A 26,872-nucleotide genomic window follows, 5' to 3' on the forward strand; every position below is an offset into this window, starting at 1 on the left:
TAATAAAACATCACTTTAGAACATGAATAATTAGTTTACTAATTTGAAATACATAAGCTTTGTTTGCCAAATAATAAAAGCTATAGCAAACTTTTGTCTCAATAGGTCTATTTTAAAAATCTGGAATAAGTTCTAAATTGCATAGACCAATTTACAATAATATTCTTTCTGCAAGGAGGTAGTCCACTTTAAAATAATGGTAATTTAATTTTTTAAAAAATTCAAACAACAACAAACCCTCTAGACACTTCAAAAGCAGCCAAAGACACTTAAAGAGAAGCCATAAGAAAAGAGTCGCTGCTAAGTATGGTATAGTCACTGATATCTATACTGAAAGCAGCAGACTGCATAAAAGGGAAGTATGTATTTCAGTAAAGCAGAAGAGAAGATGCTGAGACAAACTGACAGCTGGTCTCTGCAATTCCTCTATGAATAGAAGATATGTATTTTGGCAGAGAATTAGGTGCACTCAAGTGCTCATAAATTTGAAATGTTCAGGAAAGCAATTTTTTTATTAAATCAGTACTCCCAGAAGGCATTTGCCCCTTTTTACTTCTTGTAGGTTCTTGCTCCTCTCGTCTCTTATGTAAGATAAATGAGGCAGTCCAAGAAAAACTTACATCGTGATTGAAAACAGAATGGCAGATATATACCTACAAATCAAAGAAAGCTATGCCAAGATGTGCCAGACTTTAAGCTGTTAATAACATCATGTTCTTTACAGGATGGAACTTGAAAAATATTCCCCTTAGTGAAGAGTATTACTTAGCTCAAATAACTGTATCATGACTGCTTTGAAAATGAAGTATGGGTGGGTGTGAGGGAAGTAATGCAAGAATGTGGTTTGAAAAGACATTACTTTCAACAAAGGATAGCGAATTTATTCATGCACTACCCTTTTTGGTTTTGAGGGATGTTGTAGAGACACTACTGATAATTTCTCAAAACATGTTAAAAATGGATGTATGAATATAAAATTGGAATTTAGGGTTTTTATTTCAAATGGACCAGGTATTCAGGGGATTAGTCAAGTTGAAATTCAGAAAATTAAGCCTTTTATCTGCACACACAGGCTTCAGCACAGTGCACAAATGTAGCATGTGACATGGGCTCAACTACTCAACAGTCAAAGTATTGACCAGCTGCTCTGTATCAACCATTTGGTGCATGAAGATTTTCTTTCCCACCAACAACTTAGATCACAGAAGTACAAATACTGTGTCCCTTCATCAGACCAGTCCATAGGAGCAGTTTTCTAGTTCTGATATCAACTGACTTAGCTATGTTTCTACTCTCAAGTCACCTCCTCAGTTCCCTTAAATATGAGCTAAAACTTACAATAATGTTTGATTCATCTGTGTTTCACTTAGACCATGAGGCTCTTCAAAGCCACCACAGAGACAGCCTAATGGCATAGATACGAGCTCTATCAACAGCTTCTACACAATATCACAGCTGTTCCTCTCAGCTCCTGTGTGAGCCTCTTTCCTCATTCAAATGCAAGTCAATATTCACATAATGTAAAGTTTCAAATATGTATAAACAACCAACGTACAAGGTTCAGTTTCACTTCCTAAATATTTCCCACACTGGTATCCACAGAACTCCTCCACAGACTCTTTCAGTTTCTCAAATGTCTTAAAGATATTAGCATAACACATTAGTAAGGCGTGTCTGTATAATAGAACATGGTCACTGACTTGCACACATAGTTTGCATTCTGAGATCACTATAGAAAAGAAATTTTTAACTGAGTCTTTATCTGTCCTGGCAGAAATAACAATAAAATCTCAGCTTAATTATGATCTAGCCATTAATCTCATAACAATTATTCATCTAAGTATACTTTTTTCCTAATAAATCAGTTAACTGAGTATCAGGTTCTAAACTGAAATAAACCAATGGCAGGTGTCCTGGTAGATTCATAGTTCATTCATTTCCTGATACACAAGTGTCTACTGAGTCACTCAAGGCCTTCCTCTGTGCTAACAGAGCTGTCTGACAGTTACACTTGTTTGTGCCATACAAATACAGCCCAGTGTAACAATCTCTGGAAGGATAATTAAATCTTGGTTTTTTTTTTCTTTTCCCCTCCAACACCAGGAAACACAATAAAATGTGACAAGCGTTGCATATAGCTCCACATACTACCTTTTAATTCAGACTCTGAACTTCCAGATTTTGCTTTGATTCGCTCATTTTCTAATAGTTTATTGTAATGTGGATTCACTCTACCTATTGCAGAACGAGGGCATCATCAGCTATCAGCAATTTCATCTATTTTGTCACTGATTGCTTGCGGTCTTTCCAATATTTTCAGAATTTTATAACAGAAGTTAGCAAAATTTGAACTCCAGTTGGAGTCAGCACATGTAAAACTACAATTTTCAGTCTTCTAATATATGTTACATTTTTTTTTAATATTCATTTTACAAACATAGAATACATACTACATTTTTACAAGGCCAGTTGCAATATCCTTTACTTCATTTACAGTTTCTTTGCTGAGCTACCCAAACAGTATTCAAACTCAAGTGTTTCAAAACCTAGCTCTTGTCACTAATTCACTTTTTGACTATTTTCCTTCCCACTGACACCTGGTGGTTGTAAACACAGCATATTTAAAGCTACTTCAGTTCCGATACACATTTTAAGTGAATTGCTGTTCCAGTGGGACTTTCAGGAATTATATTCTTTTGCTTTTGATTTTTATGTCATTTATTTTATTAGTGGTAATATATTTTGTTGAGAAATAATTCATAGAGGAAGAGGAAGAGGAGCACAAGTATTTCTGCATTTTATTGCCCAGGAGGAAGTAATGCAGGGGAAGCTGCTACTGCTGTGGACAAACTTAGTTAAAAATACCCTGTGCTTATGCTGTCTACCAATTCAGGACAGCCTCTTTTGCTTTACTGAATCCAGGGAGTTGCATTGACTCACACGTGGTGAAGAGGTCAGGCAGTCAGCCACACAAGTGCCCTCCATGGAGAATAAATACGGATTTTATACTATGTCACTATCCAGCTACATTTTAGAGATATGATTTTGAAGATCCTTTCATTATGTAATTAAAAAAAAAAAAATAGTCTGATACCTTTGTCTGCTAATTCAATTTTCTTAGTGTCTGAAATCTAACCCTATGATCCTCAGTGGAAAAACAGGATATTAGTACATTAAATAAGGTCTATATACTAGGCAGAGTAGATGCAGTGTACACAGGAGTACCACCACTTAAGATTCTGAACTATTATTAAGAAATTCTCAAATTCTGTCACTTAAAGGAAAGTTCTTTAGATCTAGTGTCCTCATTGATCAAGCATGATTAAATAGCCCCCATTCTGGTTTTGTGTCACTAAGTAGTTTAGAAAAATACGCTATGTTTGGAGGAGAAAAAATACAGTTTCTTCTGAAACAACTTCTTGTTGAGAAGTACCTCTTTAGACATTCAGGGCATACCTAACTGTACCCTAATTGATACTGGTTCATAAGTGGAGCACAGGAAAGTAGCCAAAAGGATCGAACACATATTAAATAATTCTCATGTTTGTCACGTATCTATTAAATGTGTACATACTCTAAGACAGAATGTATGACCTGATTTTGTAAATATTATTTAAGAAACTGGGCTGAAGTTGGACCAAGGGTTGGACTTGATGATCTCTGAGGTCTTTTCCAACCTAGCCAATTCTGTGATTCTGTGATTCTGTGAAACCAATAATAACATTTAGTAGACATATATTCCTATTTCTCTATCCTAGTCTGTTCCTGAATGCTAAAACGTGAAATTTAGACAGCTTTGGAGAAGAAGCTATTGTAAACATACACAGACTGAGCATGTAGTTTCCCTGGCAACCAAAAGATCTGAGAACAACTCATTCCTTCAGGTTGCTATTCAGTTTATGAGCTCCTACATCTGCTTGCATAAGAATGAGACACCTGGGATTACATTTATAGAGTGATGAGTAAGAAATTAGAGAACAATAGACATCACATAGCTAATTTTGTGCTGTGATGAAAATTAGTCCTCTGCCGTTTGTCGTCACAGACCAACCAGAATATCTGAGGACACCAGGATTCATACCCTGATTAAGTATGTAGCCTCTTCCTTATTTATCTTGGCAGGAGCCAAGACCTATAAGAAGACCAGAGAGGATGCTCTCCTGCTCTATACTAGCACAGGTTAATGGACTATTTTGTTAAACAGAACATAACATTCTCAACATAAGCATTCCTTTCTGTTAAGGAAGAATATACACCGAGGAAGGAGGAAATATTGCACATTAGATGGTGATCAGGAAAGAGCAGGCACTTCTGTTTGTTGTCTCCTAGAACAATAGATACAAAAAAAAAAGTCATTTACTATACAAGTTTATTTAACTCTCAACATGAACTACAGTACATGCACTCTGTTGGTTTGGATGGAGGGAATTACTGTGGCAAGATGCTTTTATTTCCTAATGTCTTCTCTGCAAATACTCTGTGTTTTCATTCCTTTACTATATGCAAAAGACTTCATATGGATGCTATCATCATTCCAGCAAGGCTATTCCATTCAGCCTGACACCTACAGGTGAATTGCATCAGCTGGACTGTGATTAATATATCTGAGAAATTAATTTTCAAGATTTGAATTCAACACAATTTACTCAACACTCAGATGGTCCTCCATGAGTTCAACTTAAATTATTGGGTTTATTATTATTATTAAGATTACGATCATTAATGAATTTTGTGGACAAAACAATTTATGAAGGGTTTGTAGGGTTTGGCGTTTTTTTTTTTCTTTCAAGATCATTCAATATTCTTTCATTAGGTAAACAGAATGCATAGATAACTGCACTATAGCTCCTTTTCCTGCTAAATGTGTTGTGCTTCATGCTGAACACATCTTTGTTGTTGATTTTTTAATGCTCAGAAATGTGCAGTAAGCTGTCTATTTTATACATAACCAGAATTATCCAAACAAATCATTTTGTGAAGACAATTATCCCTAAAAGTCATCAGAGCTTACTCTTTAATTAGTTGTTGGCTTGTGGTTTTTTTATCCAACATGTAGCATTTCTCAAAGAGTTTTTAAAAGTGATGCTCAAGAATATTTATAATATCTCCTATAGAACTTCACTAGCAAGATTTCTGACATACACAGACACACACACACACATAAAAAAAAAAAGTGTTTTACTTAAGGCTGTTTGAATTTGATTCAAGTAATAGTCTTTCTTCAGTGTTTCACCCACATCATGCTCAGATTGACTGAAAAGTTCAAACTTTTCAGAGAAGGAAATGCATTCAACCTTTAACTATCAATAAAAGTAATTTTTTAGGTGAAATTCTGCTCTTGAACCCCTACCTAACATGAGCACTTTATCTATGACCCCTCTTACCACTCTATCACACTCATAGAATCTGAATACCAAGCTTCTTTTCATGCAGCAAATGCAGGTGAAACATTCCAAAGAAAGTCCAGAGTTTATCCACCTGAAGCTGAATACAAAGGGGTCTTTCTTTCCATGGTCAATAAATATGAAAATTCAAGTACTTCACATTACACACCAAACTCCCCTCTACCTTCTCAGGATTGGAATCTCCAGGACCTGTTTCTCAGCACTATGTAACTCACAACAATGTGTGAGGACAAACTGCTAAATCCAAAAACCTGCATTTAAACTGATTCTTGAGAAACAAGCTTCAGGACAAGCAACCGTGTCATGTTGAAAGAAACTCTGCATTTTGTAAAGGTTTCGTAAATCTGTTACCTTCCTATTTTCAACTATCAACAACTTCAAGTTTTTCTTGAATTTTTGTCCTCTCAGTCTTTCAAAGCAGTTGCTTGCTTCCCTACATCACTGCTTCCTGTGAGAAAATCAAAAATCCTTGTTATCTCCCCCCACAAACACTCTTTAAATGACATTACCTTATACTGTGCAACAAAAATAACCAAATTTTAAACCTTTTAATTCCTATAGCAGAACAAGGCTACATATTTTCGAACAGTAGTGCCAAAGTATCTTTCAATCCAGAAGTATCACCCCAAATTTGTCCTCCAGCAGCACTTCTATACAAGCTTGACCGAAAAGTCTGTGATCTCCCACACCGAGCTCTCTTACCTGCATGTTGTTTAGATATTATCTTACAGGCTATAAAAATTAAATCAATAGTAAAATTGAACACCCCTATTCCATATTTCCAGTCTTTGTAAATCCCAGTTCCGGGCTATACTGTCCACAGGTGTAGGCAAATTTGAAAAGAGAAAAAAAGTGATTTTTAAATAGGACTCCCCTTAAGGAATAGGAAGCCTCTTATGTAATTTAGAAGGAAGAAAAGGAAGAAAAGTTCACATAGCTGTGCTTGAGTAAGGGTGTTTTCAAAAATCTTGTCTCAAACAGGATAAGTGTCTCAAGACACATGGAAAGAGGTAATCTTGTAAGACCAAATTAAAAAAAAAAAAAAAAGAAAAGAAAAGAAAGAAAGAAAGAAAGAAAGAAAGAAAGAAAGAAAAGAAAAAATACTGCTTTTCAATTCATAGACCTTTCACTAAGTCTGAAATAAAAAAGTAAATATTAGTAAGGGGACAGATGATGATAAGATTCTTAGCATGTTAGGCAGATGAGCACACGATTGCCTGAGGAACATTGACATCTAAGCTGAAGGTGGGAAAAATTGCAAGGTATTACACAATCAGTAAGTGTTAGGATGGTAAGAAGTCCCCTCCAGGTGTTCCCTTGCCAGGGAAAACATACCAGGTCCCCCTAACCCTTGAAGTCATACACAAGCATGGCTGAAACAAACGCAGATTTTTTGTCCTAGTTCAAGCTCTGTTTATCAGACATAGAGCTGTTTAACAGGGACTTCTAAACCACCCTGATCAAAAGCTTTTTTTAACTCTATAGTGCCTTTCCTCCTGCCTCTCAAATAATTTCCTTATGTCTCCTGCATTCCATCCCAAGATCATGCCCCTGCTTCCCCCTTTCCCCCTGGCCCCAGTTTGGCTGATCTTCTAGCATGACCTGATATTTTTGATATGTATACCTTGTTAATTTCTGTGTTGGTTATTAATTCTGTTAAGCTACCATTCTCCCATTCTGTTGTCTACAGCATCCTGACATTTTAATGTCACTGTCTTGTTAGTGATGGAATAGGTCAGGGTGGGTCATCTGCACAAATACCAGTTTCCTTTTGTAATCTGCAGCATTCTGAAACTCCTCATGTCATTACCTTGTTGGTGGTGCCACAGGTCAGGGTTAGCCATCTGCATGCAAACCCTAATCTATAATTCAAGTGAGTTCCTGAATTTCAGAAGTAATTGAAGGCAGGCTTTCCAGTGCCAAAGGCTTAGCAATTTATCTGTGTCCCTTGAAAAGTGGGACTTAAAATTCTGCAATAGAGGAGGTGTTAGTGAAAAATGCTTACTTATTGATGAGTGTTCTGAACATCATTAATAACCAGATGATATTTACAGAATTAGCACTTCAGTGTAGCCATGCCAACTATTTATTATTTTCCAACAGATTGGGCTTGCTTGGGCTTGCAGAAAAACGCTTTCCAATTTCCTGCTTAAACACAGCTTCTCTTAGCTATAACCAGTACAAAGATCTATCTGATGCAAAGATCCACCCACATCATGTTGAACATCGAACATGCCTAGAAATGTTGTTTTGCAGCCTTTGGGTCTAAATTTTGTGGTCATTGCTAATATTTTGGTGACTGTGAACTACCTACCTTAAAATTTTCTTCAACCTATTTCATTCAACTGCTGATAATCTTTTCTATTACAAACTGAGAAAGCATTATTCTTACTATTCACAGAACAGGATTTAAAGACAGTTTTTATTTATATTCCCATTCAGTCATTTTAATCAGCTATCCCCATTCTCCACCATTATGTGGACACAAAGCTCTAACTGGACTTAGAATTAACGCCTTCAAAAAATTTGATTAAAACAAAAAAATCAGTGGACATCTTTTTTTTATTTCCAAATAACTCATATTTTACTTACCTAGCATCAAAATAAAATCTGTTTGGCAAGCCCACCTCAACACCTGTGTAGATCTCTTTTTTCATGGTAATTACCATTACTCTTTGTGCAAATGGTATGAGAACTCCACGGTGCATAAATATATCATTACTTCAATGTCCTAAAAATATTTTTAAATGCAATGTAGCCGAAACTTGTGAGAAATAAAGTGTTTCTTCTACCCATTTTGTGATTCTATTCTAAAACAAAGACCTCTCTCTGATCCTGTGTGTTGAGATAATCAACTTCAGTGTAACAGCTGCTGTCAGTCACACTCTGTATTATTCCCCTCAGATTTGTGGGCACATGCTCCTCACCCATCTCCTCTGAGCTTTCTTCCTTTGAATGGGCTTATTCAGGGAGTCTCATTCCACACCCCAGGTTCAGACAATCACATGTGTTCATACACACACTTCTTGTACCTCTGCTTGCCTTAACAGAGACTTTTTCTCCTGCTAGTGTGAAAAAGATAATGTGAATTTTATATAAACATTTGGTTGTTTAGTGTACTGTAACATTGTTTATCTGTTGTTAAAATGTAGCTTGGAAGTGGGAGGGAAGCCGCCTGTTAAATTTGCTCTAGCTGCTGTGCTCTGGATTGGGTTGAAACCTCTGTAAAAGGAGGAGATGGTGATTTGTGTGATATCATCTGAGCACACATAACTGCAAGGTGTTCTGAGAGAATGCTTAAGGAAGCAGGGAGAGAAGACAGTGTCAGTCCAAGACAGTTACATAGCACTAGCAGAGGTTTATATACTTTACACTGACTGCCTTGTTCAGTTGCTGTATCATTCCCTCCAGTGCAGCTCATATACACTTTTACTTTAGTAAACAAGAACCTACGCATTTCCTTCCAGTTTTCAGTGTTTCCGAAGCGACGGAGTAAGCTCCCAGTCCTTTGTCTTTCCATTCTCAAGTTATAAGATCTTCGACCTAGCAGCATGCCCAGCCCTTGAGAATAGGCTAGACTAGTTTAGGAAACTTACAGTAAAGCTGATGAGTACCTAAAAACAAGCCTACAACACCATACTGGGCACTGAGACAATCATCTCTAGTGTATGGAGCTGTCTCCCATGTCTACCTCTAACACTGTTTTTCTTAGAGCTCTAAACAGTTCAGCTTCTCAAGGCTTTCATTTCAGAAGGTTCCTCTGAGTGGAATTTTGCTATGTAGCTTCAGAAAAAGATATGGGGCATGTCTAGTAACTATCAACTCCTTCTCTATACATTTCTGAGTGCTTCTAGCTATAAAAGGCATTGCTTATGATTCAGCATATATCTATAACCATTCCAAGCATTTCTCAGTAAACCTCACCACATCACACACAGAATACCAGCTTCTGACATTGCATTCAACTCTAAATACTTCGTCTGAAATCCAAAGGATAAATAATATTTAATTTCTATTACATATATTTTTATTCTACCAGCATAGAAGAAAGTCATATTCATGACCTGTTGTGTTTATCAGCATTTTCCAAGTCTTATATAATTAAAACATTTTTGAGTATGTATTTTGGATCATGAATATAATTAATAGATTTTTCAACAGAAACAGCACACTTCTGTACTATAAAGCCTGAAGTGTAATTTTTTGAGAACACAGATGGCAAATTTAAAAATTGCTCAGTTATTACTAGTTTTAACTATCTGGCCAAATTGTTGCTGTCACGGTTATTAATCAAGGTAGGAAGAACTACACTCTACAATTACACAAGAGTCCAGTACAGGTGAAATTTTTGCTTTATTCTTATTTTTGATTCAAATTCTGCAAGTGACAACCACATAACATGTATCACTGTCTAATTAAGTGATTTTAGGGGCTCGGTAGCATCCCATCCCTAGGGAAGGGAATTAGATGACCAGCTGATTTATTTTTTGGTTCATCACTATGCATAATCCTTTCAGTGCATCCCTATCAAAAAATGCAAAATCCAATGGTAATGAAATGACACGTTTTACATTGAAACAAAGGAAAGAGGTATTTGTAGAATCAAGGGCTGTAAGTGCCACCTGATGAGGCAGGAAAGGGACTATGAGATTCAATCTGGCTGCATACAATCCTGAAAAGAGACAGGAACTGTATTAGAAAACTGAGATTATGCTTCCCATCCCCTCATTTTAATAAAGTTCCCTCTGTATAGAAGTTTCAGCACTTGCAGAGATAATTTCTGAAGGGACAAGAATACCACATACACCAGCAAAAGAAAAACAAAATAACACCTGGAACCTTAAATACCTCAAATACCTGGTTTGAAGCAGTTCAACAGAGGAAATCTCCCCAAAATGAGAGGCAATAAAACTAGAAGGCAAAAATGATAGTATACAACAGAAAAGCATGACAAAAAATACAGCTCTATTTTGCTGTTTCCATAGCAAAATCTGTGAAATGCTGCATGCACGTATTCTAAAACATACTGCAGTAATAAGGAATAACTTGAAAGAACCAACACAAAGATATTGATAAACCAAAAACAGGAAGCTAACGGAGCAAATCAAGGAACCTTGTTGTTTAAACAATTCTTAGAGGTTTATGTAAGAAAAATTTACTTGGTCCCTTGTTGATACTGCTAGTGATCTCAAATTTAAAAGACACAAAAAGGGGGTTTTGCTCCATTTTCTTTATGAAACACAAAACCTGCCCATTTACTAGTTCTAATATAAGTATGATTTTTTTTTTTCCACTTCCAGCTTCTAGTCTAGATAAAGAGTAGTCTAAACGAACTTTCAGAAATAAAACATTGACAATTTTCCAAATTAACTAGGGGATTTATTTGCATATATATTCAAAGCTCTAAGTCAGCTGGGCAAAATAATGTTTTGATGTTGAAGACATTAGTATCTGTATTTTTTTCTTGTACACAGAATTGTTTCATTTGTTAGAAATCTCTGTTTCACTCAGAATTATTTCAAAGATTACATAGGACAAAAGCTTTTTTCAGAAATCAAATTGTGTCTTCACTAATAAGTAGCTATAAATAGGTATATTACACGTATATATAATTACTGCCACAGAGCTTAATAGTTTATCTATGTTATACTAACAATACCCTCCAGGAAGAAAGGGCAGTTATTCAGGAAAAAGGATGAGTGGGACTATAGACTCCCACACTTCAACCACTTCATCTCAGGACAAATGAACTAGACCTTCTCTCAGATGTCACTTTCACAAGGTTTTGCCTATAACATTACCACCAATAACATTTCAATGAATTTTTCATACAAATATGAGCTTTTACTCTGACTGATGTAGTAAGTAAATCCGAAACCTGAATATTAAACTGAATTAGAGGAATGAGTAAATGAACACAAGATTTTACAGATAAAAACTGTCCAAACATTTATGCATTTATTTGTCTTATTCATAGGCTTTCTCTCTTGACTACAAAAGTTTTTGCAGCTACTAAGACTTGCGTTTACCTCTGGATGAATGCCAGTATTTTTTTATTGAAATTTTATTCGTCTTGACAATCTTTTCATAGCATTGAGACCTCTGTCACACATTCGGCAATATTTTATGCTTACAACAATATTTACTGATTTCTTATGTGATCTCCATGTTTCCACAAAACTTTTATTAAGTACGTGTTGGGTGCAAATAACTTACAGTTTCTTTGTTTCATTAGGTCAGTAGCTAGTTCAGTGGCAGTATTCCACTAAATGACTAAATAGGATGTATTGATGCCAAATTATTAGACTGGAAAGAAGATTGAAGATGCCCAATGAGAATTTACCACACTTCATCTGGATAATTCCTCTGTTGAAATAGTTATTTGACAACCCTTTGACAGAATGTTTGCTGAAAACAGCTCAAACTTATTAAGCGAAACAAATACCAGACAGCCCTCCATGGGACAGGGCTTTTTGTTTATTGTTTTCCCTTGCTCTGAAGACATGGGAATAGAAACTACAACTTCCCAGGTGGAATGCATGGCATACAGAAAAGTTCTCTTTGATATAGATTTTGTGTGTTTATACAAGTAGGTATCTATCTTGGCACAAGTATGGTTAATTTTACGTGTAATGAGAACTTGTAGGAAAGAGGAAGAATGGTCTCTGATCAGTTTTACAAGCACTGGCAAATGTCAGTTTTATAGAAAGACAGATTTAGATTCACAAAATGTGCAAATCAGAATTAAGTAAATCTCTCACTACAACAAGCACAACCCTAACTTTCCTGAAGGAAGCAGATTTGTTTTAATTTTTCTTCATTATTTTAAAAGCAGGTTTGAAAAGAAACAAAAGTGAAAGTCTTTCCTTTGTCTTACTATTTTCTTAAAAAGTTTTGAACTTTTGAACTTAAGTTTTGAACTTTGAACTTAAAAAAAAACAACCAAACAAAAAGACTGGTTCATATAAGAGCTTAATAGTACAGGTGAAAAAACATGCATGATTCAGACTAGTTTCTTCCACTATGAAAACTGATTAGAATCTTCATTTCCTCCTTTTTCAGAAACTGTCCAGCTCACCTTTCCTGGTGATATGATTCAATTTTATATGGTCATCTGATCAATAAGTAATGGGATATCCAAATCTCCCACTTACCAAGAAGATACCCTAACCATCAAACTAGATCATACTCATTTTAGAATTCAGATATAAGAATTTTATGAGACAAGGCAAAAATCTAATAGGACAGGTTGAGAGAACTCCACTGCAAAACCAACAAAGCCAGAATCAAGACCAACAGTAATATTCCTGCAATCAGGATACTCTTTTAAGATGATGTGTATTGCTACCTATAGAAAGAAAGAAACTGAAATAAAATTTTCCACGTCCTGGAATTTATTCTGTAATTTCTGAGAACTTAAGTGAGAAGTGGTACAATATCTCTAAAAATGTTTTTCTCGTACTTACAGACTTTTGGAAAATTGAATCCTAGGTTACATTTAGTTTCAGGATGGCAGAAAACTCATGTCCTAGCAGCACTATCTTTTACCACAGTATAGTTGGTCACATCCATTCTAGAACTTACCAGGATAGATGACTGCTGATAGGAGTCTTCTGCTTATTCAGTAATGTTTAAAATCCCCCAAGGAATTGAAATTGAGATGCAGGTACATCAGAGCCCATTTTAGAGACTGCACAGCCAGTTGAAGGATTAAAAGATATCAGACTCCAGGTACCTGACAACAAGTAAGTGGAGTCTTGGACCCCAAGCGTGTGCCTCAGGCAGGAGACCTGAGCCTAGGAGTGTGCCTTCACAACCCACTAGGGGTAACAATTCGTCTTCAATCAGACTGAGTTGTCACAAAAATAATAGTAGTTCAAATAACTGGGTTCACTTGTAATATTGGTGACCATATGACAGAGCACTGGAACAGTCTTCACTAATCGTCTTTAAAAAAAACATGTTATAAGCAACTTTTTCAACTCATCTGAGTGTTTCCAGTGATTTAGGTCTACCAAGCTGTCTACCTCAATTGTATAAAAACACTTGAAGGAAAAATTCTTTGCATTCTCTACTTCAGGATACACAAACACCTTTCATGAAAAAGCCTCAGCTGAAGTCAATCAGACCACAGGAATATTACACCAAATTCACAAGGCTTCTTTGCAGGTTTCATTTCCTACAGAAGGCTCCCATGGTGAAGAAGGCTCAACCCATAATTGTTCAAATATTTTAACTGATTTAAGTCAATCAGAAAAATTAACAAAACAAACCATAGTATTCATGAAGCATTTGGTCCTATTCCAAATGAATATATTCCATCTTTTTCTCATGGTATAGCTTCGAACTCTTTTTAGGGCACCTTTATAAATAACCACCTTGGGTACTGCATAACTGAATCCAAGACAGACTCACGGTTGGCCAAGGCTGAGCCATCAGGGACGGTGGTAGTGGTGCCTCTGGAATGACACATTCGAGAAGGGGAAAAAGACCTGTGCAGCAGCAGCTGCAGAGAGGGGTAAGAGAAACAACTCTGCAGACACCAAGGGCCATTAAGAAGGAGGGGGAGGAGCTGCTTCAGGCACCAGAGCAGAGATTCCTTTGCAGCCCATGGTGCAGCCCACGGTGAGGCCAGCTGTCCCCCTGCAGTGCATGGAGGTCCATGGTGGAGTAGAGATCCACCTGCAGCCCAGGGAGGACCCCATACTGGAGCAGGTGGTTGCCCAAAGGAGGTTGTGATCCTGTTGGAAGCCCACACAAGCTCCTAGCAGGAGGTGCAGGCCCATGGAAAGAGGAGCCTATGCTGGCACAGGTTTGCTGACAGAAATGGTGACTCCATGGGGGCCCCACTCTTGAGTATTCAGTTCCTGAAGGACTGGACCCTGTGGAGGGGACCCATGCCAGAGTAATTTGTGAAGAACTGCAGCCTGTGGGAAAGACTCATGTTGGTGAAGTTCATGGAGAACTGTTTCCCGTGGGAGGGACCTCACACTGGAGCAGTAGAAGGATGTGAGATGTCTTCCCCCTGAGGAGGAAGGAGCAGGAGAGACCACATGTGATGGACTGACCGCAACCCCCATTCCCTGTTCCCCTGCACTGCTGGTGGGAGGAGGTAGAGAATTCAAGAGTAAAGTTGCGCCTGGGAAGAAGGGAGTGGTGGTGGGAAGGTGTTTTAAGGTTGAGTTTTTATTTCTCATTATCCAACTCAGATCGTATTGGTAATAAATTAATTTTCCCCAGGTTAAATCTGTTTTGCTGATGACAGTGGCTGCTGAGTGATGTCCCTATCCTTATATATATTTATCCAATCAGAATCTCCCCAGGAATAACTTGCACCCATTACCCTTCGTCTTTTCCATGTGACCTCTTGTACAAAGTGAGTCTCCATCTTCTTTGTAGCCACCCTTTAAATACCGGAACATAGTGATGAGGTGTTCCCTAAGCCTTCTTTTCTCAAGGCTGAACAAACAAACACAGTTCTCTCAGCCTTTCCTCGTATGGCAGCTTCCCAGTCCTTTGTTCATCTTTGTGGCCCTTCTCTGGACCCTCTCCAGCCTGTCCATATTTTTATTTGCAGAGTAGGGACAAAAACTGAACACAATATTCCAGATGTGACCTGATAACTATGGAGTAGAGTGGGATAATGACTTCTTTGTCTCTGTTGATGATGTCCTTGCTAATGCAGCCCAGCATTCTGTTGGCTTTCTTTGCCACAACAGCACACTGTTCATTCATACTGAGGTCCCTTTTCACAGAGCTACAAACCAGCTGAGTAGATCCCAGCCTGTGCTGCACTCCTGCAATACATTTTCCCAGGTGCAAGACCTTACATTTGTCCTTGTTGAACTTCATAAGGTTCTTGTTAGTCCACTCATCCAACCTACCCATGTCTTACAGAAGACTGGCTCTCCCTTAAAGAAGACAACCTGTCAGCTGACAGCCAGCTTGTCAGCTTTTGTTATGTATATTTTGTTATTTTTGTTATAAAAACAAACAAAGATTTTATCAGTATGAATACATTCACATACTAAAACAACTTCTTGGTGTTCCCATCTATGGTGCATATATATATGTTCTCTGAGATAGAGCAACGAAGAGATTCAATACCAATTCAAATTCCACTAGGTATTTTTTACATTATTTCTACAACAGTTGTGACAAAACAACATTCCCTGATTCAGGCATAGGCTGTGACAACAAGTACCAGAGTATTTTAACAAATGAACTACCTAGAGTGTACTGCAATTGCAAATAAGGGAAGAGTATAGAGAAAAACAAACAAACAAACAAACAAACAAAAAAAAACCACTATATTGCCCTTTGTTAGGCAACAGAAAAAGATTGATGAAGTGGGAGACAGAATAATTAAATTTCAAAAAATAAACAGGAAATTATGCTAATCCAATTCTTTTGGATATTACTAGTGAAGGGGAAAAGAATTTGAGAGAGACATCTACATTACTGCAAAGTGTATCTACATCTTTATTATGCTTCATTATCTGGTCATATCTCAAGATCCACTTTCCAGCATTATGCAATAATGTTAAACAAACAATTCCTCATGGGAAGCTGTTATTCCCTATGGACTTTAGGTTCTTAGTATGCATCCTAAGGTCCCTTACATCTTGTTAACTGGAGATATTTGGCCATCTCTACCTAATTCGTTTTATCTGCACCCTGCCCATATCCATTCCAAACTGAGGTTAAGACAGGAATGAATTGTTTCTGTTTGTGAAGTGTGAATGCAAAAAGATATTTGCTGAAACTAAAAGTGATGTTGTAAGCACCATTATCTGAATTGTAGAAGCTGCCAGTTCTTGAAGTGTTGCATTTCTAACAAATGTAATATTCATGGGGAAATCATAACAGGATTTTATCACAGCATTTTGTAATAGAAAGTAATTTGTTTCTAGTGTGAGACAACAAGCATGAAAGAGTAGCAGCATCTGAAACTCTTATTGTTTTATAATTGTCTATGAAGAAAGAGACTTTCAGGCCTTCCAGATGCCTTTTCTCCATTCTTTAACAGCTGGCCACACAAACACGGTCATTACAGTTTAGAAACACATTTCAAAGGCATTCTGAAACCTGTTTATGATTGATTGTCATTAAACTGTGGCCTAATATTACACTGACTGCTTGCAATGAATTTTAGTATTGTATTGATGGAAGTCTGAACTGATCAATGCTGTGGCATTCATACTCACAGTTGTTATGATTGACAGAAATACTAAAGTTGAAGTAACGGTTGGTTTTCCAGCACACAGGTTTTCCAAGCTATACAGGAACCAATGTCACTTACCTTGACATGCTCTGCACAGTAGAGTAAGTAAGTGAATGTCAAGTTGAAAAGGTACCATTCCATTCTTCTAAAATTTGTGACTGACCAGAAGTAGAGCCAGACAAAAGGTGTGCTGTACTCTGACCAGCAGCAGCAGAGATCAATGGAATAGTTTTCACATTGGCCTAGGATTTAACATTTACCGTCACATAGCTGTCCTTCAACTTTCTTTCTCATGGACTGAAATTTCTGTAAAGCAGTCTGCGGGATCTTTTTCCTTTTCTTTTTGAATGGGTATGAAAGGTAACAACACCTGTATTCATATAAAGTGATTCAGCATTTTAACTGTCTTTCACATTTCATTCTCTGCATCAAACTTTCAGTTAAGAATGAACATAAAAAATGTTTTAAATTTTACGTTTCCCTTTTTTTTTTTCATGAGACATTGAACAGCTTCTGACAAAGTTGTGGCTTTAGTAGCTATTTCAGTTTCAATGTGACTTAAAACCGACAGAGTTGGAAGGGAGAAGGTAAGGAAGGGGAACCTTAGCTGATTTCAGCTGCAGACCTTTGTCCATGTTCATATTAATTCTGGTTTAGAAGAAGTCTTTAAAAATATTACTTATTTAAGAGATCTAAAATCAGAACCATGACCAATGTTTCCATGTCGCAGTTGTCAACAAAAAGGAAATTATCTCTCATTTGATGAATCAACAGCATACTAACAAACTGAGAAAGTCTCATCTAGAATAATTATCTCTATTCATCAAATTTAAAAACATTTTTTGTCCTCCAGTGAAGTAGTAGTAATGGAAGTAAAATTCATATCATCATAAAAAATATTATTTGGAAGGCACCCAGAATCTCTAGTCTCTGCTCAAAGTTGGTCTATCAACAACTCAGATCAACTGGGGCTTTATCTAGCAAAGTCTTGAAAGCTCTAGGGTCAAGATATCACTACCTATTCCACTGCAGCACTACTCTTCTAGTGCAAATGTTTTCTCAACATGAACCTCCCAAGGTGCAACCTGAGGTTATTGTCTCTTGCTTATCATCTGGCACTGAAGACGAGAGTTTGTGTCTATTACCTTTGTCACACTTTCACATAGCTGTAGGCAGCCCTTTTAGGCTCCTCTTCTCTGGATGAAACAAGCCCACTTTCCTCATCCTCAGCTCATAGGACATGTGTACCCCAAATCATTGTAGTAGCCCTCCAATGGACCCTCTTCCATCTACTCAATATCATTCTCAAAGCAGGGAGACAAACCTGGACACAGTCCTCCATGTGTGCCTTCACCAGTGCCAAGAAGAGGAGAGTAACTTAGTTCAAAACCACTAGCCACATTCACCCTAAGGAACTCCAGTGCATGCTTTACCTTCTTGAAGATGGGAGTACATTGCTGATTCATATTCAGCTTGACATCCACAAGGGTATCCAGGTCCTTTTCAGCAGGGCTGTTTCTCAGTCAGTTCCCAGTCTGTAATACATGGATTATTCTACTCCTGCACAGATCTTTGCATCTCTTTGTGGGCTGAAATTAATACATTTCTGTTGGCCCTACCCTCAAGATTCCCAAGGTCTCCCTGGACTGAAGTTTTACTGTTTGGTATCTCAGTCATTTCACCCTATTTGCTGTCATCCACAGATCTGATAAAAGTGCAGTCTGGCTAATGACCCAAGTCAGTGATGAAGATATTTAATAACCTGGGCCTTAGTATTGACCCCTGGAGCACTCTGCTTCTTACCAGAAATGAGGTAGATGTTCATCCATTTTAAACATAAAGATCCACACAATATTCAGTCCACTTGAGTATCTATATTTCCAGTCCATATTTCATGAGCTTCCAAGTGAAAATACTGTGGCAGATGGTGTAAAATTCTAACTAAAATTAAGATATATTGCCTGCACCACTCTTTCTGCTTCCCCTTACTCATTTCAATGTAAAAAGTAATTATGTCAAGCATGATTTAGCCTTCATAAGTCCATGCTGGCTACTCTTGACTATCTGTTTGCCCAGACAGCCAAAATTTAGACAGATAGTAACAGGATGTGAAACTACTTCATGCAGAAACTTACTAAAACCAGGACAAATTTGTCACTCATTGCCAAAGAGTGGACAATTTAGACAGGTTCTAAACACTGAGAAGAGATAATTAAACCATGAAATCTGTAATCGACGTGTGGGATGTGACTATTAATACAAGATTGTTGAAACATCTATCACCTCAGAGAATACTTTAATGCTAATTAAGTTTTATAGAACATCATCATTCTAATGAGTCATGGCTCAGTTACAACAAGGAAGAGCTTTTGCTAACACAGACACTCATACTAACTCCATCACTGAGCTTAGAATCAGAAATTATTTATCACTGTCACTCATTATGAGCTCAATTGCATCTTTTCATCATAAAACTCTCTTTTGAAACACAGTTTCTTACAATACGGCTGTATGGAAGGAAAGTTTTCCCAGACAAACACCTTAGCTGCCATTTCCAGACGAAGTTATGTCATGTGATTGCACGTGTATTAAAAGCTATTCTTGTCTTAAACCAGGTGGTCTACTCTGTAAGGCTACCATTTCTCCTATAACAATGTAGTTAGTGAGCAACAATTAGAAAGCAGGTGTTCAAGTACAGCTTCCAGACTTTGAACACAACTCTTGCTAGCTTATGCTGCTCCATGGACTATTCCAGAGGTTTTGCCCTGACTTCACGGTGCAGGTCATGGATCATCGTAATTTTTTGCACTGCTCCATAGGTGAGACTGTATATGGCCAGTATTATATCATAGGACAAGGTGATGTCCTGGGTAACTGCAGATATTCAGTTCTTTTCCAAACAGCTTAGCTATTTCTCTGATTATGCTGATGCTATAACTCTCTAGTAGCTCACAGAGGAGCTAGCATTTTGCTGATTGGTAGACTTTGGCAAAATCTGGGGGTGACCACTTTGAAATAAGGGTGACATCTTTCAGAGTAGAAGGATGAAGCAAAGTGAGAAAGAATAGAACAAAGGACTGCAGTTCAGGAGAACTACATTAATACAAATGTAGAGGTTCCCTGCACTCTGAGCAGATGTAGAAAAGAACAATCATGCATCAAACCTTCAGGACAGAGTTAAAATCTCTTAGTCTTCAGGTATGAGAAAAACAGGTTTGACTGACTATATGACAAGGCTAGCCAGGTCAGTATACACATAACAGAAACTACAGCAGAAGAGCAGCATGCTGAGTTCCAGGAGCAGAATTTGCAACATTTAGACAGTAAAGGTCCTTATAGTGGAAGCTTGGTTTTGTGAATTTTTTGCTTGAATAATTTTAAGAATTTCAAACTTATTTTCTTCATTGGCAGAGGAAAGAAACCAGGGGAATTATGACCACAGCAGTTTCCAGCACTAACAGAAGGTTTTGCAGAATGGATTCCAGTAGCTTAAGGGAGCAGTAAAATTTATTTCAGAAGCATTCATACATTTGATCTTTTAGAATGTATCAAAATGAACCACCACATAGCCTTTAATTTTCGGGTTTGCAATCATTCAAGAGGAAAGTTTTGCATGTCACAATGCGTTGGTTTCTTTTTAAAAGAAATCCAAAAGTTCATTCATTTTTCTAACCATCCTGTCTAAGGGTTTAAATATATAGTTTCACTGAGCAAGACTTTGGCATTCCAGTTGCAGCAATGTTACAAGATGTTCCCATGAACAAGCTGTCAGAAAAAGAAAAAGAAGGAAAAATAACAAAAGAAAGAAAGAGGTGTAAAAGGATGAGGATTTAGAGTGATAGATAAAACTCAAGAAAGAGATGTGATGAAAAGGTTTGAGACATAAAAGTGTCCAGAGTTGGAAACAACCTTTCAAATATTTGTGTTCTTTTCAAAGGCAAGGAAGTGAATAAATATCTAAGTGAAAGAGTAGAGGGGAAATAAGGTTACACTGTTTGTAGGTAGAAAGAAGTACTCTCCAGGAAAGAGCTGTATGCTGCAGTTCATTCTGAAGAAGAGAAACACACAAAACTATGTACATTCTACTATCAATTAATGTAATGATAAGACAAGCATGAAACATTATATCAATTGTTAGTATGACAATTGTTAGTTCGACATTTAGATTTCCATTTGTTACAGTTAGCAGAGACTCCAGATTACACTGGGAAATTGTAACAATAAAATAAATTATTACAAATTCTACTGTGATGGTAACAATATTTACAAATTTAGGTAATAATTATGCAATCCATTGCTTTACTGACGCTAGCACACATTTAATATGATTTCTACCATTTATATGACTGATTAGCACTAGTCTACTAAATCTTCTAATAACCAATAATAAAAAAGACACTATTCAAATAAGTACGTTTGTTTCAAATTTTTAAATGGAGCAGGACATGGATAGCTAGTCTGAATGAGATTTTCAAACCAAACATGTGCTTTTAGATATTTCTTTCCTCAGATGACTGAACAAGATCCCCTTTCCACATCTCAATCTCTTCTCTCTCAGAACTCAACATGCAGGTGACCATGACGTGTAAGTACTTCTTTTTATCACTTTCCTTTCAATTACATTAGAACAATTTCCTACAATAGTACTTCCAAAGTACTCTTCTCAGCAGAAATTTACTTAACTGATAGTTCAGAAGAATTATTGTCATTCCACAGATATTTCTTCAGAGCAACTGTAAGATGTACCTGCACTGGCCCACAGTTTTCATCTCAGAAACATGTGCTCTAGTCACACTAACCCTTCTCATACTTCATTGCCATACAAAGGCCTTGTGCATTCAATTGGAAAAATCACTTTATAAATATGCGGTTAGGATTACTTAAGCTTTCAATTTCATAACAACTATGAATGACATAAGAATCCATATGATTTCATCCTGTCTTCCGATATCAGGACATCACAAAAAACATGATGCTCAAGCTATCAAAATTCGCATGCCTACTCCTTTTTAGAGACTACAGTGGTCAGACAGACCAGAAGAAGACATTTTTATAACTCACTTATTAGAATTCTTTTTGTTACACATGTGAGTTCCTTATTCTCATTTCCACTTTTCTTCATTATAATAAATGATTTTTTTCTACTCATTAAAAAAAAAAAAAATGCTTAAGCTGTATGGAACAGGAACTCCTGAACACAGTTTTTTGTTTTTTGTTTTTGTTTTTTTCAGTTCAGAAATGTCTAATTGTTGCTAAAAACTTTTCCAATAGTTACAGAGAAGATCACAGTTTTCCTTAAGGGAAAGTTGTGGATTTAGACTGTCCATATCTTCTATTCTTACATAATCTTCCATACTGTCTACTAATGGTAGACTCCCAGCTGGAGTACTGTGCCCAGATTTGTGCATCATTTAGAAAATATGGGCACTTACAAAAGAATTTAAAAAATTAAAAACTAACAGAAAAAGCAAGAACATTATATAAAATGAATATCTTCTACACTCAACAAGAAAAGGGATATTTGAGACTAGACATTGGTTCTTTGGGATTTTGAGAGAATTTATATATATGCGCTTACTTACAATTGTAAAGAATCTGGAGCACTGAAATAAGTTCCTAGATATCAGATAGCATTGCCTCAAAATGCTAGAGATTTTTAAACATACTAGATAACATTTGCCAGGAGTATTGAGGTAGTTGACATGTCTTTAAGATCCTACTGGAGAGGGGAGTTTTATTAATCCATTTTTTGCTTGTTGGCAGCATGAAAGAACAAGAAACTTTCTTTTTCATAAGGTCAATTGATCTCCCAGTTCACCTTGGAGATTATTTTGTGACTCCAAAGCCATTTAAATTAAAAAAAAAAAAAAAAAAAAAAGCCTAACTCTCCTAAGGTGACCAATTTAAAGTGTTAGAATATAGTAGAAAGCCTATCATCAGATGCATCAAATGATCACTTACTTTTGAAAAAGCAGCGCAGTGACACTCTAGGCACTTATATCCCAAATAGTCTTCTGTGATTCCAGGTGAGCACATCACAGAATCGCCTTCACAACCTAATCAAACGCCAACCTAGGATTTAATATTACACCTGTAGTTCAATTCATTTCTCATATTAAAAATTGATGAGCTTCCACTTGGTAGTATGCACTCAAACTTTCCTTTTTCTACCCTTAAGTTCCATCCTTTCTGTTGTTTCAACATTTCACAAAATCTACTTCTTTCTGTATGAAATCCTAACTTATTAATATACCCCCTTTTCCTATTAAGACAGTAAAGCACACATGAAATAAAAGGAGTCCCAGTTCACAGTCAAATTTTACTAACCATATCTTTCAATTCTGATACATTCAATTTCAACACAAGCTGTCATCTCACAGAATTACAGAATGGTTGGGGTTGGAAGAGATCTCTGGATATCACCTAGTCCAACCCACCTGCTAAAGCAGGTTCACCTAGACCAGATTGCACAAGAGTGTGTCCAGGCGTGTTTTGAATGTTTCCAGAGAAGGAGACTCCACAACCTCTCCGTGCAACCTGTTCCGGTGTTCTGACACCCTCGAAGTAAAGAAGTTTCTCCTCATATTCTGATGGAACCTCCTATGTTTTAGTCTGTGTTCTTTGCCGCCCATCCTGTCGTTGAGCACCACTGAAAAGTCTGGTTGCATCCTCTTGGCATCCACCCTTGAGACATTTATAAGCATTGATAAGATCCCCTCTCATCCTTCTTTTCTCCAGGTTCCGCTGTAGTCAATTCTATTGTGGTCGGTTCCAGGTTCCATTGTAGTTAATTCAGTACCCTTTTAAGGCCAAAGCTGGGGAGCTTTATATTCAAATATTAACTTGGAAGCTTCATATTCACCTGTAGGACTCTACTAATTTATAGCACTGACACAGTTTTCTGAATGTTGAAAGAAAATAGTAAAACATTAAAAAAAAAAAAAAATGGTGGAGAAAGAAACTGAAGAAAGTTGTACAAGCAGACACCAGTGATTAATAACAAAACAGAGGATCAACCTTAAAATGGCATGGTGGATGAGGGGAGAGCAGTGGATATTGTTTATTCTAACTTCAGCAAGGTGTTCAATACTGTCTCACGTAAAGTTCTCGCTGAAAAACTAATTGAATACAAAGTATGTTAGTAAATGGTGAGGTGGGCTGAAAACTAGCTGAACTGTCAGGCCCTGAGGGTGGGTGATGAGCGGCATGAAAGTCCAGCTTGAGGCCAGTAACTACTTGTGTGCCCCAGGAGTTATAAGTGGGACCATGATTGTGTAACCTCTTAATTAATGACCTGAATGATGGGAGAGAGTGCACCTTCAGCATGTTTCCAGATGACAAAAAATTGGGAGAAGCTGCAAACATACCAAGTGGTTTTGCAGCCATTCAAGGGACCTCAGCAGGTTGGAGAAATAGGTCAACAAGAACTTCTCGAAGTTTAATAAGGTGAAACACAACACACTACTCCTGCAAGCCCCCACCACTACCAGAACCTTGGCACTTGCATCCAATACAATGGCACAAGAACTGTTTGACAGCTATTGCTTCTTTATGGAAAACCTTAGAAAACAGCTCTCCAAGCACTAACTTGCAGCTCAAGCCCCAGAATTCCTACAGATTCATTAAAACATGGAATAGAATCACAGAATCATAGAACAGCAAGTTTACAACAGAATATTGTCCAATCTTTATTCATGTTATTTTGAAATAAATTACTATTTGTCACCTAACAACACATGCCATTTAGTCAGCTTTTCTAATTCATAGCACTATGTTGTGAGTGCTTAACTTCTAAGTAATGCATTATATTTCACAATGGTAGAATAAGCTTCCAAGATACTTTGGTCATGGGATAAATCTTACTCCTTTCCATCCACAAACCCTCGTCAACTGAACACACACACACACACACCTTCACCGATAACCTTATTTAAAATCTGCATAAAATGTGTTCCACTTGAAACATCTAAGGTAAATATAAGTTATTTCAATTTCTGCTCTCTTCCATTGGCAGGTAGTACAAATTCAAATTACCTCAAATATAAAAACAAATTTTGTCTAAATCCTATATGTTTTTCACCTAATATATAAAAATAAATGTGCTTTAAATATGTATGATGTTAAGGAAGATATCTAGGCCTGTAATACTTAAGAGGGGAAGCATCAATTGTTATTTATCCTCCAATATTAAATTCAATATAAAGAGGTAGTCAAATATTTAGACATAACTGAAGCGGGATTGCTTCAAAGCAATAGTAAAAAACATCATTCAGGGAGACGCTTTTTGTTAAAGTGGATCAGAAACATGTACACAGAAATATTTTGAAGTAGTGACCTAACATTTAACTATATTCACATTGCAGTTCACCTGAGGCTCTTTTGTCACCTCTTGCTTGAATGCCCTCTCATTTGAGGGCATCATACATATTTCATTAAAATCAAAACAAAACAGAATAGAGCTATTATGGAAATTCGAACCTACAAATGAATGATTAGCAAGTGATCTTCAGTATACTTGCATTTGGGAGTTCAAACTTAGTATTTATTATTATTTTAGTTTGACATTTAACTACCCTAGTTTATTGTCACTATTTTACGTAAAACACAAATTGTCAATGTATTTATTAACATATTATTTTATATGTGCAAATATGTTCATACCCACATACGCACAGAGAAAAATTAGCAACTAATGTCTTCAGCTTTTCTAGAAAATCAGCTAGAATGAATAATAATATTTCAGAAAAATGAACATTTAAGTACCCCAGTGCCAGGGTGATGAGTTTCTACATTTTCTCACTCTCAGATAGATTCAAAATCATAAAAAATATAAAATAAAAACTCTTTGTGGGGAAAAAAAAAGAAAAAAAGAAGAGATAATATATGTCATTACTAAAAATGCTGGGTAGAATTGAATAAGGCTTAAAACTGTTAATCCTTTGTCTTCAGTATGCAAATTTGGGGTTGAAATCAACTGCAATTTCTTAGTGCTTTGGTAATTTCTTGATAAGGAAATTTTCTTCTGCCACTTTCATTTAATCTGTTCTTTTAAAATAGAATGTCTATGTACATTTTTACCATGTCCACATTAAAAAAAAAAAAAAAGAAAAAAGCAGCCTACATTTACTTTCTGGACTTTATATTGTCCAACAAGAAATGCAAGAAATAGAGCAATAAAGTTAAATGTGAAGAAAATCACTGAAAAACCACAAATAAAATGTGTGAAATCTCACAACCTTTAATGGCTCTCATAAAGCCTTGTATGTGCTCATCTTCTATCTCTCTACATATGCTTATAAATAGTTAGGTCTATCATGATGTCCTAACTGTACAACAGTGACATAAAGGAATCCACTATTAGACTGGTCTCAAGTAAGTCAATTTATAGTTATCATTACTTCAGTAACTTTCCTAGCTTTGCTTACTTTACAAGTCTATAAAGCATGCACTCCAATTTTAGATGAAAATAAAAATTCTAAGTACTATAAATTAAATTTTGTTGTCTAGAATGTGGTGAAGGAAGCCCAGAAAAACAAATTTTTGGGCAAGGTCTCTTCAGAGGCGTATAGATAAGCTTGGTGAGAAGGTTGCTTCACTTTCTCTGTAAGTTAACATCTCCTACCTGCCAAATTACTTGCTTTTTCTCCCTGTTCTTACTAGTACAGAATAAATTGTCAAGATTAGATGACAAGATCTTGGGACCTTCTCCAAGGCAGACCAGACAGATGACAGGAAAGAAAACGAAGGTCATGTGAAGTGTCTGGTCTCTTCAAGTGTGCTTTAAAGGAACATGCACCCAAGAGGTAAAAACAGATGTATTTCAGTTCAAATTCCCAGATCAACACAGAAGTTAAAGACCAACAGACTACTGTGTTAGAGATACCAATAGGTGACAAACCCATCAGCTTGCCAGGAGAATGGAGGCAGGTTGCTTCCAAGAGCATTCACTTACATTGTCACAAGCACAACACAACACTGTGTTTGTCAACTATTCTTACCATTCCTCTGGGCCAGTTTGTGTAATTTGTTCATATTTGGCCCTACCAAGTTAACATAACAACTTGTGTTTGTGGCTAACTATTTTCCTTTTTCACCAGCTACCATGGTGTTCTACACACAAGTCCTGACTTATCACAATTGCAGTATTTCTGCTAACTTATACAAATACTTTGTCCTTACTGTCTATGAATCTCCCATTTAACCAAAATGTCAAAAGCCCTGTGAGAACTTACTAGATAGCACT

The sequence above is a fragment of the Patagioenas fasciata genome, chromosome 2 (genome assembly GCF_037038585.1).
Source record: "Patagioenas fasciata isolate bPatFas1 chromosome 2, bPatFas1.hap1, whole genome shotgun sequence".
Taxonomy (NCBI): Eukaryota; Metazoa; Chordata; class Aves; order Columbiformes; family Columbidae; genus Patagioenas; species Patagioenas fasciata.